The sequence below is a fragment of the Polyergus mexicanus genome, unplaced genomic scaffold (genome assembly GCF_030449975.1).
Source record: "Polyergus mexicanus isolate NDT 795.1 unplaced genomic scaffold, iyPolMexi1.0 SCAF_2, whole genome shotgun sequence".
Classification (NCBI taxonomy): Eukaryota; Metazoa; Arthropoda; class Insecta; order Hymenoptera; family Formicidae; genus Polyergus; species Polyergus mexicanus.
Genome location: NW_027223322.1, coordinates 12,881,768 through 12,903,313, shown reverse-complemented (window position 1 = coordinate 12,903,313; position 21,546 = coordinate 12,881,768). Strand labels below are relative to the sequence as shown.

General features: G+C 41.3%; 1 long non-coding RNA gene across 1 annotated transcript in view; it reads left to right on the top strand.

The window, feature by feature from the left end:
• Positions 1-21,134, top strand: part of LOC138942439 (uncharacterized) — a 78,351-nt gene extending 57,217 nt beyond the window's left edge. Inside the window, exons 3-4 of the long non-coding RNA XR_011448319.1 lie at positions 20,727-20,930; positions 21,111-21,134. This is a non-coding gene — a long non-coding RNA (uncharacterized lncRNA). The remainder of the gene's footprint in view (positions 1-20,726; positions 20,931-21,110) is intronic.
• The last annotated feature ends 412 nt before the right edge of the window (positions 21,135-21,546 follow it).

The window sequence follows — 21,546 nt, the reverse complement described above, 5'->3', positions numbered from 1 at the left end:
TGCTTGACACGATGAATTTCAATCTTCTATTTGCTAATATATATTATATTATTAATTAATTAAAATGTTTTATACTTTAATAATAATCTATTAATTTTGCATTTTAAAAAAATACTATACCACAACCTTATACAAGAGAAATAAATAATATTAGTATATATATATATATTATATGTATTATATGTATGATATAAAAAAACGGATTTTGAATATATATATTATATCGATTGTCTTTATGTAAATGCACTTCTCGTTCAAGCACTTTAGCCGCTTGAAGGATTTGTACTTGGCATTCTAGTAACGAAACACCTCGTAAATATGTCGCGATGTTTCCGGCAATGAAAGGTCATCGAGGAAGTGACTGAAAATTCCACAATGTTAGCGCCGTCACGTATAGAGCCATAATCCGGGACGTTGCGACCATCCGCGGCATCCGAGACACCGAAATAGATGGTTTACAGCCTCCCTTAAATACGTCAACGTTTATGTGTGGATTCCCGAAAGTAAATCGACGAGGAATGTTTTCGTACGACGGCGGCCCCGTCACGAACCGAAGCCAACTTAAACGCTAAGAAACTAGGGAGCTCTCTCTCCTCCGTCTTCCCCTTCGAAGCGAAATCACCGGTTATTATTAATAATGCGAAGAGCGGTCTTTGTTTACGATGTCGCGGACTTTAACACGTGCGCGGTTTCATGATACACCGATGCAGGATAATCTTGTTCATTTTGGCTAGCGATATCGCTTCGCGAACAGTATGTATCATTATAATAATTATTACTCGGACATGAAAAAGATTGGAATAAGAAATATAAATCATTTTAGAAATCTAATTTAAAGATGTAAATTTAAAAAAATGTAATAGATATTCCATATCTCTAGCTTTCTCTTTATCGATATTAATGATCGTATATAATGATAACAAAGTATTTTATTTATCAAAAACAAGATCTTATTCTAATGTTTAATTATTGTCCGCGAAAGAAAAAATAAACTAGAAATGATTGAATTTTCCAAATAAATGATAACTTTCTTCGACCGTTTCGGTTTGTAGCGAGGTGGTTTTTAGCGAATGAATTATATAGATGCATAAATGTTACAGACGTGGACATAGACATGGCTATTACAATATTTCGTAAGCTTGCGTATAAAATATATATTCGTAATTTCAGTAATGTGAAATGTGTGAGACAAGTGTTTTTCAAATTTTGAGCGTAGCAGAAACTGCTGTCGGGCAGGTAGATCGAGGGCTGTGTATAACGAGTGTCTCCCGCATATACAGTACACACTCGGTATCCCATAGTGAGACGACGTGATTCCGGTGGAGTGGTCGCGCCTCGGGCGCAAGTCACCCCGCGATCGTTGGCCGCAGATCGCAGGCCTCGTAGTGACATCACAAAAAATCACGGCGCCGCTTTCCGGCCGGATATCTTTCAATTATCCGTTAATATGATAGGCGGCGGCGGGAGTAGTTGCAAGTCACCGCCGCGTCGTTGCCGACACATGCGCGCACACAGAATCGCAGACATCGAACCAAGTGTACATAGACGATCGAATGTGCACCCGATGGTGTGTATAGTATATGTGTGTGCTTTATGTGTATGCGTATGTGATTAATCGACGTCAACCGCAGACCACGGCGCGAACCTTGTCGAGGGAATCGCCGGCGATTCGTTGACACGTCGATTCGCGGTTTGCGCGCGCCGAAATACCCGCTGCGAAACGAAATTTATGCCTCGAACGCACGCGAAGATCGCCGGCCGGATGTTGGCGGATGTGTTTGCGTTGCGAGAGTAAACGTGGTTACGATATTACTGGAGCACGTCGTAGCCTAATCGCGCGTCTTGGTAGACGGCCAAATCCGCTCTACGCGAAGTGTTTTCCGATCATGATATCATAGGGTTGCGTACAAAGTGAAATCTACGCGCGTGATCTTGGCAGTCGTGAGTGTCGACTTAATTTTATAGCGACCGCGTAGACCGGCTGAGAAAACTAACAGCTTTCGGGAGGAAAGAGAAACTGGTTTCGTATCCTTGTTATACCGCGTTTGCGAACGGTTAGAAAATAATAGAAAATATAAAGAGAAAGAAAATCAAAAAGAGAGAGATTAACGATACATGCACGTTACAATTTTATAAATAAACGCGTATAACTATTGTATTTTGATTGCGAAGGATCCGATATTGCGTATTGTAATTTGCGAAAATCGAACGAAGCGGCGAAAGTATTTCGTCTCTCTCGTGGATAAGGCCGGCTGTTCTTTCCCATGGTCGGAAAATGGAAAACGTCTTTCGCGAACTCGAAAGTCATCACACCACACCATCGACGAAACATCTGTCGCTCGTTATTCTCATTCGGAAGTTAGTAATTAAGCGGAGCTGGATTCCAGGCATCGCGTAAAATAAATTGCCCATTGTCAAGTTCTACCTCTTGACTTGGCTCGGCATAAATTTTCCGCAAGCTGCTTTCCGGTTGATGAATTTTTATGAAACGGAAACGTAACGTTTGCTTCTTCTATGAATTAAATGATAAATGTGTTTTTAATCTTAATAATTTGAAATATCATCAAAATCTAAAGTTCAAAACGAAGTCTAAAATCTTAAAGCAAGAGAGCAAAAATGCTAAAGTTAAATGTAATTGATTTTTGGCTCTTTAATCAATAATAAGTGAGAGAGATATTATTTTTGCGCGTTTCAATAGTTATATTTAATTAATTAATCGAGGTAATTAATTGGCGTAGATTAAATTTATTGGGTTTAATCAATTGAGCTTTATTTAATTATGTTTAACCATTTCCGCATCTGTCAATGATTTTTCCTAAAATGGCTATACATATATGGGGTATATGGTGAACTGTGACTCATTTTTCGAGGCGCAGCGATCGATAAACGGTCTCGCACCATGACAAACCCCGTCGTAGTTTGTTCGACGCGCTCACCGATATCGTTTCCTCGTTAACGGAAAAGGAAATGCAATAAGCCCTCGAGAATTCCGACGCCTGTACTACCCTACCCCCTCTACGGATATTAATTGCCGTTCGTGACGAACGTTTGATTGTCCACGAATCGAATCCCCGATGATGAACGTTTCAGCGATCATCACGACTTTCATTAAACGAGCAACGGTGAATTTATCTGCGTAACACGACGCTGACAATCTCTCAACATACGAGATGGCAAAAATTCTTTCAAAAGTTTTTCCCAGCGGTGTCGTTTCCGTTAAACCGCGCGAGGACTGTCATTTCTTCTAATTGCTGCATCTACCTTCACTGATCGTTACATCGTTATCGATTACTGACTACAAATCGGCTGGTTCGTTCGATCTCTCTCTCCTATTATTATTCCCACGAAAAAATGATCCAACAAAAATGTTAATAAATACATACGTGAAATAAGCACGTAACGATATGATAGCGTTTGATAGAATGTTTCAACATCTTCAGATATTAACACCGAAAGGCTGTCGACATTAATATCCCGCGGCAATAATGATTAACCCGACTGGAATTTAATATGCATGAGTATCTGTCATATTCTGTTATCCTGCAATTATCTATTCATCGCCGTCTATATCTTATTTCGCGTTAGAGATTCGAGAAGAATAAATATCGGCCAAAGCTCGTTCGTCTTGATCTTCGATCTTATCAAACCTGTTATCGTCGTGTCGTTAAATTTTGCAATGGCGGGCATTTAAATTAGGTCATCTGTGCGCACACGCCGTTATATGTTAATTTATAGTAAACGTTGGACAATCGCCATAAAAGCGCGTGTATTCACGCTAAATGTGCGACAGTCGCTGAATGTTCAATTTGTTATGCGCGACTTGCTTGACATTAAGTACACGAGCGGAAGCGTAGTGCCAAGAGGCAGAAGCAAACAGACATGTAGCTAATGTGTAATGGCATAATTTGCCAAGGGGCTTAATCGCATCATTGTTACTTGGCCGTTCATCGGAGTGGAATAAGCTGATCGCGTCTCAAACATCCTGAGCGCAGCGACTCAGCTCCCCGGCGCTCGTCCGCGCGGAGAACCAAATTGCATTATGTCGTAAAATTATTAGCAGCCGGCGATAATTATTAGCTGCGCGACTAACAGAGTTAATAATTCTCGGAAAAGGGTATAGAAAAAAGCAACAATGTCGTCGACGCGGTAGCGTCGCGACGTCGAATACATAAAACGAATAATTATGAAATGAAAAAAATGCGAAGAACAGAATATTTGACATAAAATTATTTATGAAACGTTAAATATATATATATATATCTTACATAACTATATAATAACGACGGTTCTTTATCGAAGCGCATAGCTCTGAAGTATGAAGTATAATCTCTCAATTATAAAATAAATTATATATTATATTACAAAATTATATAATATAAAGCTTGAAACGGGTACATTTTGATGCTGGTGGGAGGGCTCGGTACCTGGAAGGTTTATCTTGAAGGGAAAGCTGGTGGCGTTTATCACATCTTTGCTTGTATTTCAAAAGTATGCTCTGTTCCGACAAGCGATTCTGCACAAAACGGAATATTGCTTCGCAATCGTGGAATTGGAGAATGTCGTGTAAGTACAGGAATTCAAAAACAACCCTGACGATCTTGACAACCTGAGAGGAGGAGCAGGCTTATAAGGTATCGGACGTCAACGGAACAACCCTGGAGTATGTAATTTATTATTTGTATATTATACATGTATATATTATATTATAATTGTTTATGCGCGTACATCCTTCGACAAAAGCATCTTTGACAAAATATCCTAAATTGCGGTAAATTAAAAACTTAATTTTAAATTTCAAACTTATCAGGATCGATTTTGAAACTCTATTTGCGGGGAAAAGTTAGTACTTTATGTTATATCGAAATTACATGAAAGGAGATACTAACTTCACATATGTAACTTTCGGACACACGCGTTTGGTGGTAAGGAAGTGTCAAACACAAACGGAAAATTCGGTCATTTAAATTTAGTTGCGTCGCGTAAACATTTCGCTTCGGCGCGTTCGCCAAACGCGATCCATTCAACGACAACAGTTCGGGACCTTTCGTTTATTCCGCTCATGCATTCTTGTAAACAAATTGTTCTACAAAGTCTCGCGCAAAGGCGCCTTCCCCGAAGAGCCGTTTGCGCAGCGAAGAAGATTCGGAGAGCGACGAGCGGCGGTGGTGTCGTCACCCATAAACAAGTCGTCGTTAATTTCGAAATAACTTGGCAGCCTGGGCCAGCTGTTGGCAACGAGCCCCTGTTGATATAACTTTGACAAAGTCGTTGACAAAATCTTGGCTACAGCTTTTTACGAGCGCCGTGCCATTAAAAGCTGATAAATCTCTCCGCTTACTCCTTCTCTCAAAGCTCGCGATCTCCCGCACTATTTCTATCCGATGTGACGCGACGCGACGCGACGCGTCGCGACGCCTGCCTGGCAGCTTGTGGAAATATCAAATGTCCCCCCGTTAAGCAAGCTGCTCCCCTTCGCTATTCGTCGGATATTCTCCTCGTAGCACGACCGTGTTTGTCAAACCAGTGGCTACCGCGGCCAAACAAACATTTCGTTCCACCCGTTAGTGACATACGACTGTCGCGTCCGCACGCGCCATGCAGGATTATTAATAGCAGCGAACTCTTTTCCTCCGGTTCAGGAATGGAGCCTGCGCTTTGAAGCTGAGAGATCAATATAAGGCATAAAATGTCATTAATCTGTAACGACTTGTGAAAAGATTTGGTAAAATATTAGGTAACAGTAATTTAAAATAAAATTCTTTATACCTCTATATAATTCTTTATATCTCTATCAAATTTTTATCGCTTGAAATTGTTTAGATATTGATTTAGTACAAAAAATATATATCAAATTGATGATTTTTAAATTGTAAAGTAACGAGAAATATTAGGTGCAAGTTTTAAAGAGAAAATTACTTATTCGTTTGACTTTTTGACATTTTTTTTACGCATAAAGAATGTAAAATAATTAAATGACCGCATTATATATCAAATGTATCGTAATTTTTATATTTCGAATTATATACATATAAAATTTTGTAATGTAATTTTATACAGGCACCGCGTGAATTCCTCGCGTACAAATAAATTTCAACTCCCAATACGATCAATATAATTAGGAATTTTTACGGATGTTGGGTAGCGTATATTTCATCCGTTCAAAAATCTATTCCATCTACGAGCGATACTAAGAGAACATCAAAAATGATACGTCATTGGTCTCGCGCGCGAGCTCGTAACCGACTCCATACGCTTGGCGCCTGTGGCCATAAATATATTGCTACCAAAAGTAAAGTTTGATCGTACATTATGCGGAAGTGGACGACGAACGCCGTTTCCTCGGAAGAAAAAAATTTAGAATAAATGTTCAAGATTTTATACTGATTAGTTAGAGTCTAATTCTAAGTAACAGATTTAACAAGATATACGTACATATCGCGACAAAATCAGCATTATACGTTATGTTATCAGAAGAATTTTTAAAATATTGAGGAAATAGAGAGAAAATAATCATCTTTAAATGGATACTTTGAAAATCTTCCTCGCAATCGTCAAAACCCCCGATTGATTGGGCGCTACGTAAAAGGGTCAAAAGCTCGAGGAACGTTGACCATTCTCGCAGCCTGAGGGCATTCGTTGATTACCGAACGAGGAAGGCCAAGAGATTTTAATTAGCGGCGTTTGCGCTTCGCAAACATTGGCCGATATGTCTCGGTTGTACCGAGTCTGAATTTCGGGTTGGATTTCGATGTCAAAATCCTCACCGTAATCGCGAATTCAATATTTTTTCGCGTGATCAAAGAGAGATTTCGATCCAGTCGTAGACTCGTATAATTTAATATTCAATTTAATTTTGCGACAGTATCGTCGCGATGTAATAACGTCATCGATGTTTGAATAATCAATAAAGTATACTTATTTTATAAGCAAGAATGCGAAAGATTTACAGTATTTTTAAATTGTTCGGCATCATTCCCTTTCGTTCCAAATCCGCCGATCGCGTTTCTATCCTTTCGGTTCACAAAAATAAAAACCCTTTGACACATAGCTTTCATTACGACCGGATTCCGCCCAGATGGTCGCCGACGTGCGACAAAAAAAGTGTGTCCATCGCCGATATTTCTGGCGCGTAGACGCACAGCACACCGTATCGCTCGTACTTGGCGCGTCACTCGCGTGACAAATGAGACGTTGTCGTACGTTTGTTCAAATTACTCCTAGCACATTCCGCGTGCTCGCTCGCCTGCCGCTCTCAACGCGCGCTTTGAAATATTAGAGGTCCTCCTCGCTTCCTGCCGTCCTCAGGCACGACACACAGAAGCCCGTTAGTGTCGAAAATTTTGGAAAATGCTTGAGGAGAAACCCATTTCGATGTTTCTCGAGATCGTGAGAGAATCGTAAGCAATAATTTGAAGCGGATCATCATACGTATTTTCAATGCCCGTTTTTTTTTTTTTTTTTTTTTTTAAATAGTTTAGCTTAAAAAAAATCGGAAGAACTATTGTAATATTATTTATTATTATCAATGTACCAAGTTTCATTCCGAGAGATCAACGAAAAAATATCCGACAACAAAAATTCTGTCGCGCAAAGAGTGTATATTATCGCGATGTCAAGAGTCATCTCGCGATGGTCGTCTCGCTCCTTGTCTGCGACAAGTAATCCGGAATCAATTACGGGCGTGCGGCCCGTAAGGAACTCTCCGATGCGCGCATCGAGCGAAAAAGAGATAGAGAGCGGGGAGGTTTTTAGACAGCAGCGACCATTAATCACCCGCTTTTTAGCCGAAAATTCCCTCGCGCCTAGTTTACAAAACGAGGGTCGTCGAAATCGCCCCGTCACCCGAGACAAGGGTGCTGCTTTTTGTACCTTCGACGTCGATCTGCCTAACTCGCCGACTCGATTTCTCGTTTCCGTACAAAATAGATCGGTTCCATCCTTGTCCTTTATCGCATTTTTGAGATAATATAAGAATCGTCGCTAATCATTCTTTCAATTGGTGCGCGATGACGCTAATTGATATTTATTATAAAATTCTATCTTTATGTGGACTTACAAAAAATAGTTTTATTAATTTGGATATATGTATACATTTATGTCTATCTCTCTTATAATATATCTATCTTATGACATTATTTTTTTCGCAAATACAAAATATATACATTTACAATGTACAATTCTATTTTAAACGGCATTTTTTTTTTTGTGAATAACTCAATTATTTTTATTATTCTGCACATAAAAGTATTAAGATAGAATTATGAAAAAAAAATTAATAATTTATAAGATATTTTATAATCTATTTTGACGTGTGATGAAAAATATACGAGATATATACAATATGTATTATGGATATGTAATGCTTAATTATGAAAAGTACATTTTAAATTCATATTATATATAGAACAAGTAAAAATTAAATAATATTTCATATATTATAAAATATTTCTGATTCGTAAAGTATTATATTTTTGTCAGCTAAAATCCGATATTTTAATAACCATTTTATAGCTGTCATCCTTGATCTAATAATCTGCTTAACACAGCTAGTCTAATTAACAGCTCTCCCTCGTGCTAAAGTTTGCATCATTAACAAGACTCGCTCATTAAGAGACAATCACGAATAACGTCTCTCTGTCGTATCGTTTTCTCAAAAATCTCGTTATCGATCCCGATCGTGCACGAAACGACTTCGGCCGACGAGCGAGTCGAGATGGATCGGTTTCGTGGCATGTCGCTGCGAAGGGGGGCTATCCCGGGATCGGTTTACACGAATTGAAAAGTCGCCTCCGCGGCTGTCGGTGGTCTAACTGTCACGGATAAGGACTGAAATAACAGAGACGCATTAGCGACGCGAGGATCAAAGTGCGCGCGCGAGTTGCGAGGAGAGACGAGAAAATAATAAAAGGAGAGTGGCGCGGGGAAGCCACCCAGGCTGTCGCGCCGTGAGTTTAACGCGTACGTTAATGCCTGACGGCCAGGCTGGACCTCGTCCTCTATAATTAGCCTGTATTGTGTTACTCACGAGCGGATTATTGCGCCCATAAACCGTTCATAAAGTTTTTCGCTGCGCCTTACCGCGGGCTGATGGTCTCCGTCGTTGCTGTTTAGCTGCTGGCGCGACAGACTAGCTCGACACTCGCGATTACGACGTCAATCTTTAAACACCGTATATTCGAAAATCATAGTCGATAAAAATATGTTAGAATTATAAAGTTGTCAGATGTTTTCGGTATTTAGGTATATCTAAATTGTGAGAATTAGGAAAATTTTTTCCCTCGATACTTTCATATAAACTACGATATATTTCGGGAAATACATTACCTCTTTGTGAAGGTTGCTTAGATGCTAACTAACATAAGTCGTTTGAATCGTATATAGATTAGTCTCCATGATTGACATTGCTGTTTGCTATAGATATTTAAATAAAAAAATATATTGCATTATTTAAGCAAAGATGATGTATTATATTTTTTGATCTTGAACACCTCTCCTGAATATTTTTTATCAAAAACATTTTTTTTTCCCCCCAAACTCATCAACTCTTAGATGAAACATCTCGTTTTTCGCGTCGCACGCCATTCCGCTATTCCATGCATTTTTATTTTGCCGGATAATTATGATGCGCGCGATAAGTTCTATTTAATCTCTCGTAGGTTGAATTCGCGCTTTACGTTCGCGCGCGTTTTCCGCCTGCACGCTCCGGACGTTTCGAGAGGGATTAACCGTTATGTCATCGCGTTACGTCGGGGAAAAGAGAAGTATCGCGATCGGCATGAATGCTTCATTACTGAGGAGATGTTACGACGCGCTGCATCACAAATGTACACATGTACTTGCATGCGGCTAACGATGCACCGATGAGTCAAGCCCAACGAAGATAAGGACGACAAGGACGGCGAGGATGTCGCGGCTTTTTCGCGCGTTTATGTCGCACGTCCAATCCCGATCGCACTCGTATATCAATCGAACACGTGAATTTTATATAATTATTGGCGAGCGAAGGTCGTAAAGTGTCTCCGGCGACAATTCCTTTTAAAATTCGTTTGATTATAAAATTTGCTAATAATGATAAAACTCTTTGTACGCAAAGAAAATTTTCCTAAAAAAAATATTTCATTTTGAAGTATTATATATACGCACGATGCATTATTAATTGGGGGGAAAAAAAGTACAAAATTGTATTAATATATACTGTAGCATGACGTATGAATTATTTTTATAGCGATGAATTTTTAAGATAAAATATAAAATATATATTATAAAAGCAACGCGCGCGCGAATCTTCTCCTTTAGATTTATAAGCCATTATATGCACGATAAGATAAAACTACTATTAAGATAAAGTAGAGCGGAAAAAGAAGAGACGTAATGCCCCGCGTATATATTCGACTAATAAAGTCCTATCTTGCCAATTAAAAATCATCATGAGATAGAACAATCGCCATTCCACTAATTAGCGGCGTTCTGTTTTCGCTTACGTACCGTTTACCGCCCGCATTTCGAAATCCCAGCAACAACGGGCGTTTGTGCTACGTGTTCCCGTGATGCTGCGGCGGCAGTTAAGCCGTCGCGCGCAGTAAAAGGCCCGCTAGCCGGTAAGCTCGTTAAGGTCCTGGCATCTCGTACACGAACGAGTCCCACAGTGGGACTTCAGGAAGCGTGTGTTCGCGGGTAATAAAGTCGCTCGGGGTACGTCCGCCGGCGCGAAAGTGGGTTTTGTCCTGCACCGATAATGGCGGCACTTCATCAAGGATCCTCGGTCTTGAGAGATCCGGTCCCCTCTTTCCTACGGGATGCTCGTGTCTCTTCCTTCGGTCGAGAGCCTCCTTTACGTCGGAGACGAGGAGGCAGAGGAGGCCATCTGTTTCGTCATTACCGGAGAGCAGTAAACCACCTCTGACCGTTCACCCCCGTCCGCCCGGTTCGCCCCCTTGTCGTCGTCCCACGGGTGATACATCGTGTTTCCTTATTTGTCGGACGTGCTGCGGGAAAATCGTCCGAGAAAATCGAGTGATTTGTCCGGGAGGTGTTAATGGTGCTGCCATTCGTACACACGGACGCGCATTCTCCTTTTTTTCCCTCTTTTCCGTCGTCCCTAAGTCCGGCAAAGTTGTATCGTGAGATGTTGAGTATCGCGAAGGGGACATAATGTAGGAGAAGATTCTTGCAGAATAAATTATTTTCTCCAACACAGTTCGAGATTTATGCGAGCTAAAATTTCGGAGTCACCGTTTCGACTGATCGTTAACGCGTATCTTGAATTACACGCGAGCATAATATTTTTATTTTTAGAAAACATTTTTTCACGAAATCGTCGCTCCTTAATCGCGTACAACGTTCAAGCTCGATGTGGCTTAAGCGGCTTGCGCTGTTAGTCCGATCTATTTCAAGCACCGACGACACGTTAACTTCGGAGCAAACCGGCCCCCGGGAGGGCCAACGTGGAGAGAAGACATGCCACGGATAATGCGGCGAGGGAATATCTTCGGGAGCCGTGAACCTGTCAATAAGGTGGATTCCTACGGCGGCTTCTTCACGGAGAACGTCGAGGAGAGCGAGGGCGACGTGAAAGGGATGCCGCTCACACAACAACGCTATAGACGAGAAGAAAGAAAACGTGAAACACGCTTTCATGAAGAGGAAAGGATCCGCGGGGTGGGGGGAGGGGGGTATATTCGGGTGAGGAACGTACGTTTGTGTGCGAGTCCGCGCCGCGAGAGCTCGGAAGCTCGTCTCGCCCTGCTCGTCGTGACTTGCAGCTCGATTTCTGGTCCATCGAACCGGCCGGGATGCAGGCAGAGTCGCGACGTTGCTTTTCTTCCGTACGCCGTATCGGACCGCGGAGCGAGAGAAAGAGAGAGAAAGGGACGTGCCTATGCCAGTATCATTAGGCCGTATCCGTGTGAGAGATCGTTAAAGAGGGAGCGCTCTCTCGGAGAGGAGCCCGTCGATATTGTACACGAGCTCCGTCACGTCCAAACTTCGCTCAGTTTCTACGTCACGACGACGTTATGCAATTATTGCACATGGCAAAGAGTTTGCGCTCGCCATTTCGATGATACCGCTCCCTTAGTCGTGTCTCGCTTTTCGATCTCGGGGCAAGCACATCGGCCATCATATCGGATGTTCTGCTAGATAGACGCGTCGATCAAAATATAGCTATGCAGTTAGTTAATAGCCATTCCAAAATACAGAAAACGCGATCGATAAATGTTAGAGAAAAAGATCTGCTGAAAAATAACTTTTTGTTTCAATTGTATACTTTAAAATTTATCATATTTGATGATCAATCGTTTTGCTGTTATTAATGAGCGATCCACGGAAAAGATACGCAACAGGAAAGATACAGGTAGATAAATGACATTTTTCTATTTGCCATAAAAAATGAAGCGAAAAAAGATTTTTAAAAGTCACGTTTTCCCGATCTTTTGTTTGCTAGACACGGCGATTGCCATGGAATATATAATACTTCTATGGACATTAGCGTATCATCATCTGGCCGTATGAGACCGTAAATCAGCGGTTGTCGTGAATCGACTAATCTCCCGATTCACACGACGCAAGGACGTGGAACGGCCTCTTGAAAGGTGCGACGGCTACCTCGCTAGAAAGAAAGAAAGAGAAAGAGCCCCGCGTCTTTTCTCGTCGTCCACCGCATTTACAATCGTTAGCTACAGCACGTTGCCCTCCTCGGAAATCGTTTAGCGTAATTAGGGCTCTTGTCACTGGTATCTCTCTCGCACCCTTCGACGAATGTAGTCTGTGCATTTTATTTTATTTATTTATTTATTTTTTTTTTTTGGCATGCAGATCAAAGAGAAGGAGAAGAACTCGACGCATTCGTCAAACTGACGAATACATTCGATGGACGAACCCTAGGCATTCCATTCGACGATACTAAGCTCGTCGGCGGAATGTATCGTGACGACACGAATTGAATTCTATCGCTCCGCTCTCGTCTCGGGGCATCTTGCACTCTCATCCGACGCGATAGAATGTGGATCGTGTAAAATGGTCGCATCGGATGGCTTTGTGACTATTATAAATTATAGATGTAAATGCGCGCGAAAAAGAGGGAGGAATAAGAGAAAACACGAGTTTCACATACTGTATCGTAATAGCAAAAATATAAATCTCTACTAAATGTTTTTATTCCTTTAGAATAAAATTAAGCTTTCATACAACGGAGAAAAAGGGAGATGTATAAAATTGCAAAGAGAATTACTATTCGTGTAATAAAATATATAATTAATCGAATATATCAGGGCTAAAACTCGATTCGAAATGACATCGCCGCGCATTCTGCCATTTTCTTGCGGTTGCGAACGAATCTCATAGCAATTGCAATGTATAACGGAAATGTAGTTTAAAATTGCTGGATCAGTTTGTATCGGATTCTCCACAATAAGTATAGTTGCGATTTGCGGGTTTCAATCACGGGTATCGACCACATGTTCGAGCATAAGTGCGAGTATTGATCGTGAACAGATCTCGCGTCCGCAACGATTCGAGTGTTTCGATTGAATTTCGATTAAATCTTTACGCGAAGCGATTCGCAAAGGTTCGCGTTTCGTCAGACTATACAGTGCGACATTTGCATTTATATGATTAAGCACGACGCGCGACATCATTAATATCGACAGAGACAGAACGGTGTCAACGAAGAATTGGATCGACTCGATATCGTCGAGTATCCGGCGAACTTATTAATACGCGACCAGGAAGGGGAGCTTTCTTTTCGATTCAAGATACGGGACTTTCGCGCGACTACCGGCACATCCTCCTGGAAGCTTCATTAGCCAGTTTTAATTACACCGGCGACTGAGATTGTTGTCGCGAAATGCCGGATAGCGACGACGACGCCGAATAGACTTCATTTATCAACCCGATAGCAATTATCATAATTAATATCGCTGCCAATGTGGCGTTTACATCAGCGAATATCGCGGCGCCGATTTTCGTTCCGACGTCAATTCGAGCTTTATTCCCAGCGGGGTTAATCGTCAGATCTAGCGTACCACAACGATTAACGATCGTGACGAGAAAAAATGAGCATAACAATGAAAACTCATGTAAAATCAGCCTATCTGATTCTTTTTGAAAGGTAACGTTTCCGAAGACGTTTAATTATTGAATTGAAAGAATATTATTAATGTATGGTGTAAAGGCGTAAAATATTTTGAACTGCGCGATAAATTTTTTAATTAGCGTGAAAAACGTGACATTTGTTTAGATAAAATTCTAATAAAAATATGTCGCAATTTTCTCACATTTTTCAGGATTAAGCGCGATATGGCACGCGATAAATCGTCCGCTTCGTTGACGAAAGGTGGACAAGAAGGCGGTTCTAGAAGACTAAGCAAAGCAATAACATTAATCCAGGACAGAATGGCGTGGCGAGAGAGCTCGTCTGCTCGCGGTCACCGCGAGTCCGTGCAGACCTCGAAGAGTAATCCCTAGCGGTTGAGTCTCCGGATGCTGGCATAAAGCAGCCTCGTGGAATAGACTCGTGGAACTTATTCCTCTCTCTCTCTCTCTCTCTCTCTCTCTCTCTCTATCATCCCTCCATCCGTTCTGGTCACGAGCTGTCTCGGCTATGTCGCGGTCTGTCCCTCGACGAGATGCGGTCTGGACCCGGGCCATTTCACCCGGTCGTTTGTAATTTTAATAAGCCGTATTACGAGGTCGTATACTTACGAGACTACATTCACGCTTGGATAAACTAGCTGTACAAAGAGTTAATCCGTTTCTGTGCTCTTCCGATCCTTAAGCCTTTGAATACAAGAAACATGATGCAACGCATATATATTTTCATCTATGTAAACCAAATGTGTTTAATTGTAGCTTTAGCAAGGATGCACTTTAATGTTTATCGATTTAGTGTAATAATTAGATGTCAATTAATAATTAAGTACTCGCTTCAGAGATAGAAAAATTAATTTCGCGAGACCGCGACGCAATTTACTTAGCAGATTTGTTATATCGCATCATTACGATGTAAGGGGGTGCGCCGGGAACAAACGCGATATCGCTTTAATGAATTTCCAGCGGGACGTCAGGAGGTGCCATCCCCATCGCAGAAGGCGGTTAGCCGGGGATTAAGTGGGGCAATCTGTGGCATTTTTTTTTTTTAAACGACCAAGATTTTTATGCCTAATTAATCGCCATAAATCCGGGGGAACGACGAAGGATTACGGCGAAATTTGCGCGAAAGCGTCTTTCAACCGAGGTGATTAAATGATTTGTGGATAGAGGCAGAAGATGTTTCACGCCTCGTAATTGCGTTTAAGCGCGCGTCGCCGTATATCATTGACTTTTCAGGCGCGAGGGTCTCCTCCAGATAAGTACAACTTTGGCAAATCAGCCGAGTTATAAATTATCTACAATGTTTTCCCGTCTGTAATTTTATTCAAATATTAAAAATTTCGCGAGCTTATAATATTATTATTTCGATCATTTTCAATTTAAAAGTAAGACGCAACGATAGAAAAAAAATTACGATACAATCTTGATAAAATAATTAATCTATTATTGGTAAATGTATTTAGCTCGCAGTATAAGACTTCAACTTTGGCACGAAAAATTCAAGTATACGGCAGTAAGAAAATATTTCTTACGGGTCCTGCCTATATCGCGCCGCCTTTCGTCCGCATTTATCAATTAGACGAGCCCGCGCGAGATACGCTCCCGGAAAGTCCCGGCAAGAAACTGCAGGAGCCCAAAGTTATCCGCGAAGTTTCGAGTGCAGAGCCAGTTGATTTATCGGGCTCATTACTGCCAGGAAAGAGGGAGGTCTACAGCAACAGCCACCCCCCAACGGCGTGTTTTACAAGACGGCATTAATTGCTCGAATTAAATATGCACCTCTCTCCGCGCCGTAATTTATTTCGGTTTCCTGAAGCGCCTTAAGTCGCCGGGGAAGCCGGCGTTCCACGGTATCGCCGTCGCTTTCCACGGACGTTAATAATGGGCCTGCGAGATATTAATTGACGTGGCTACGCCGTGGAAGGTCCTCTCGATGTTTTAATCTCGGCTTTTTTTTTTTTTTTTTTTTTTTTTGTTTACACGCGTCGGCCCGGCAGCGCAGCGTGTCGTTGTGTTGTAAATCGACGATCTGCTATTATCCTCTTAAACGTTTATGAAGAGACACAGTAGTATCTCGGGCCACGTTCACGCGCAGCAATAGCGAGACACCCCGTTATCTATACGCGAATCGATTAATTGAAATTACAATAGATTATTATTGGATCTCAATAACGGGTAGAATCGATGGAATTCTTAACACGATTAGCTTGGGTTTAATTGATAGCTTGGATCTTATATAAAGTATTGTATAAGTGCTTTTATTTTTTGCTTTAAATGTCATGTCATGTCATTATCATGTTAACATTATCTCATTTAATTAACGTATTCTATACTAACATATTAATACTAATATACTAATGTTAATTTTTTTAATCTAAATTTTATTCTAATTTTCTTTGTACTTTAAATTAATTATAAACTAAATAGAAGATGTTTTATTTATAATTTACTCAAGTTATTTAAAATAATTGTTAACATTCGCCATCGATAGTCTCAAAAAGTTTCACAAATTTACAAAGAATTTCGAAAAAAAAAGTATTGAGACAATTGAACAAGAGATGAATCTTTTTAGATAACCAAAAGGCGCGAAACCCACGTCGATGAGAAGAAGTTGATCGAAACATCTGATCGAGCTTACGATACTCAAGAATCGAATAATTCGATTGAGACGAACGATAAGAATAAGGAAATTTGTAAGGCAAAGATACAAGTGTACAACGAATGAAACGTCGAGCGATCCAATCAGAAATAAGGAAAATGGAGCACGTGTAATCCACCGCGCTAATCAGTGAAAATGTACTTCGAGGCAAGATCTTGCAGCCTTGCATGGATCAGAAAGAAGCGAGGGTTGCGCGGAAGGTTTCATAAGCCGCAAAGGAAGATAAGACCGCGAATATATTACGAGAGAAATAATAATATTGTATCCGTGAAATGTAAAAATCAATGTATGTCCTTGCGAGTGTGCGTGCATGTGCTCTGTTTACTATAAAAGCATCAATTCTAAATGTATATGAATTTAAATGAAATCTGCGGAAAATACAAAATGTATGATGTATTCATCGATGTAACGTATATTGTTTTAACGAAATATTCAGGAGCTAATTTATACCAGTTTTCAAAATAAAAGATGAGCGAAAACGATAGAGAGAAACGTGAGAAACAACATAGGGGAAACAAGGCGTGGAGACAAAAAAATCACGGGGAACTCGTTCCTGTCAATTGATCAAATCTCCGCGGCAATGGGCGATTCCCGTTCCCAACTCTGCGATGTAACTCGACTGCAACAATCTCGCGCGCGACCGCATGTAATCGCTTTTTACATTTACGCGGCGGTTATGTCGGGTCCATTATCCGATCATACCGCATCCTAGGTAGAATCACTCACTTATCCGACACGTTACCAACGTTAACCGAGGATAATCGGCCCCCGGGCCGGCATAACGTCCGAAGGGTACGGATCTTCCGGTAGAGTTTCTCGCCGTCCGTCGGTGGGGGGTTCATCGTCCTCGATCGCTGACGCGATCGCTTATCCCGGGTAAGGTACTTCGGGTAAGGCCCCGGAGATCTCGAGTCCGTGGCACGTAGCGGCCGATTTTTTCGTCGCGCACGGCCGATCCGTGAACACGCACGGTCCATGGACATGAAAATGCATGTAATTAGCTGAAATTGATGTTGAACGCGAGCGCGGCCGCGTTCGATTTTAATCGGCTGTCGTATGATAATTACGCGTGGCCGGGCGCCCCCCGACCCGCGTCGGATAAATCATCTCGACCGCTCGCGCAACGATATTCCCAGGTATTCATTTACTTCGTATTAATCAATGCGCGAAATTGATTACGGCTAGTCGCTCTCGCTGGTAACGAGGGACGCGGTGCGGCGGGACCGAGGACGAAGACCGAGGGGAGACAGAAGAGAGACGCGAGGGAGAGGGGGGGGGGGGTTTGCGCGCAGCAGCCGGAACGATCGTCACGCAGTTCTCTCTCGTGTAATTTTCGACCTTTGCTCTTGCTCTCTGGTAGGGGCCATCGTATCCTTACCGAGTCTCCGCTCTTTGTCCTCGTACGTATACGACTTTATCGATTTCTGCATGTACAAATATCTTTGAATGTCTCTTTACGTGTATCTTTATTTAATTTCCGACTTTTTTATACAAGTTTTTTTTTTATATCTGCTTCTTGAATATACTCATCATTAATTTCCTCAAACGTTGAAACTCAATTTGCGAAACTCGGTTATATTTAAAAAATATTTTTCGTACTTGTATCAATTGTATATGTATTATTTTGCGTAATAATATTTGTTACGAATTGATTGGCGAAAACAGAAGCGAAATGATCGGTTTGGGCCGTTAAACGGTGATCGTTGTTGCACAAGAACGCGATGTGAAATATCTGCGAGACAGTTATTTATTTTTACTAGTTTCGATCCGCACACGTGCAATACCATGTAGTGTCGCAAGAACGAATCGGCTAAATTCGAGATCCGAGACTCGTCACGACTCAGCAGAAACGAAACACAAAGAAAAAAAAAAAAACAAAAAAAAGATTCGTCGGGCGCGCGCTGATTTGTGAAATTGTTCGGCGAGGGATGACGAAATCGTGCCGGCCTGGACACATCGTGACAGCCAACAGGCGGTAACAGCGATGACCTATGACCTTGAGTATCTTGTATTGTAGCGTAGGCGAATATTGACGACTCCGTCTTTTCACGGAGGATATAATCGATACTCAGAATTCGATGAAGCCATCGAAATGAAGACGATATGAGAATCAGGCGCGATGCATCACGATACGTATGATAAATTGTATAAAAATAGCGAATGAACGACGATACTTTTCTCACAAAGACTATCGTTTATTTCTTGTAAAAGATGGCGTAATTTTTGAAATTTTCATATTTTCGCGCAAACTCGATTGTTTCGAAGCATTTTCCGATAAAATTAATTATCTATATCGAACAACGCGGGCCATTACTCGCAGTGGTAACATGATGTCCGGCGATTCGACAAATCCTCGATGGTAGACTGTAACAGGAAGTCTCTGATCTCTTCTCTTACAGAGAACTTTCGATTCGATCGATCTCAGAATAAATTCCTCGGCGGACAAATCGCTGGCGTAGTCGATGCATTTGGTGCGCGTTCGGGGAACAGCGGGGAAATACCGGTGTATTACAGGTCCCGGACGGCCTTGGCTAGAAAATCGACGCTAATGGAATCAATTAGGCGTGAATTAATATTGACAGATTTATTGACTCGCCTTTTGTAAGCGTCGCGGCCCGTTACGCGCCCGCCGATTTATAATTGAAAGGCAACGCTCCACCTCTCTCTCTCTCTCTCTCTCTCTCTCTCTCTCTCCCCCTCTCTCTCTCTTTCTCGTAGCACGCACGTTAACGCGTAAATGCTATCACGTGCATGACAAGTGCGTCCGCCGCGAATTTCCATGCGATTATTAATTACGACCGTGCGTTAAAGTCGCCTACGCCCAAATCCCAATCCATTTTCGTTCTTCCTTCTGCAAGAAAGAATTGAGCAATAAATAATTATTGTTTATATAAAACGATCCGCGCGACGGTGTATGCTCGGCCGACAGAAACTTTTATAACGCTAAAGTGGCTGTAAATTCTTTCTCTTTTTTTTTTACCTTTCTCTCTCTTTCATTTCTGATGCTGCGTTTACTTAAGACGCGATTATCCTGATGTCGGATATCATTTAAGTAGATGCCATTCCGCGCGTCCTCGATAAGCACGACGATAGTGCCCGGGGACACTACGGCATGGATTCCCGTATGTAGGTCAGCCGACGTCAATTGATGGACGATGCGTTAGGTCTCCGCGACGCGTTGATTGAACGGCAAAAATTTTAATGCAAATGTACGAAGATCACGTTTACATATCATTATTAGTCACATGTTCGTCTTTCCTTCGCTGAGTGAGACGAGCAAGATGTTTTGTGCACCGGAATAGCCGCAAGTGACGGTGCCTTTACCTTATTCGCGCCAATTTCACGCATTAATTCGACAGCGAGTCATCGTTAAAGCGTGCCTCGAGTACGGCGCATCGCGAAATTTTGATGAGCGTCCCGCTCGAGTTTCGTGCCCCGCCGCACTTATAATTCCCCCATCTCTTCGGTAACGCATTATGAAAATGTACACGACGGGCCCCGTTATACGCCGGGACGCAATCGTTCGCGTAATTTGTAATTGCGTACGCGAGCTACATACGGAATTAACAAGCAGGCCCATTAAATTTAACGACCGTTGACTTCGCGTCCGCGAAGACCGCGGAAGGCGGTAGCTTTCGATCCTGTTAGCCGCGAAAAGAGAGGAAGCTCCTCTGCTTCTCTTTCCCCGTAACTTCGTATTTACGAAGATTCACTACGCTCGATGATTATGCTCGGCTCGTTTGAGAAAAGAAAAAGAAAGTGAATCCTGTAAACAATGTTCCCAGAGAAATAATCGTTCGCTTTAAACTTTGAAAAAAGTAAAATGCTTTTCAACTTCTCATGTTCGCTTGATAATTCGTTAAAATAAATCCAAGCGTATTATTTAAGTAAGAAATTCACATTTTAGAACGAAAAAGATTATTTTAATTAGAAATAAATAATAACCAGTGCACGATAACTTAACGCCGGTTGTTCGCAGGCGACTCTCTTTCTTGCGCGGTGCGCATTCATCGCGTCCAATTAGCTGGATCACGGTGACATCCGATGGTGAACGAAGACACGAGAGAGACTGCGTCGAGTGACGAACCTAACGGAGTAGCCATATTGTATACGAGACACGAACGAGTGGCGATCGTGCACCTTAAATCGCAAACTGCTGATGCACCAATTAAAGTTCCAAATGGTAAGCGATAGCATCGAATCTCTCTGTTTTCGATACCATTACCATTAAAAGGATTTATTCGTGCTCGATTATATATATTCTAGACTTCAGAATTTTATTACTTTTTTGCACGTTGATGTAACGAGGCTGAAGATACTTGTTTTTTTCTCTTGGAAATTTAATTGTTCCGTACAATTTTAGAGACGCAGTCACCATAGAAGCAACACATCTAGATACGCACGCATGACATTTTAATCGCGTGGGAAGTATTTACATGCGTGAAATAAAATGAAGTTGACATTTATGTTTCAATGTTATGTGAAAGTTTACTTAAGACGCTGAAGATTGTTATTTGCCTGATCTAAACAGAGTTGTTTACAGCGACCTTAGCATAAGTTTTCTATTTTTGAATATTGCAAATTATTATAAAATACACGATTCATACGTTATTTAATAATATATAATATATATACGCGTAATATATATAATATTTATTTATATAATATATTTATATAAACAATTTTTTAAATATATGTATAAATATTGCATGTATGGATAAATACTAATAAATAAATAAAAAAATACATAAAATTGAAAGATTTATATAATTATGAAAAAAATTTTTAGAGTAAGGGCC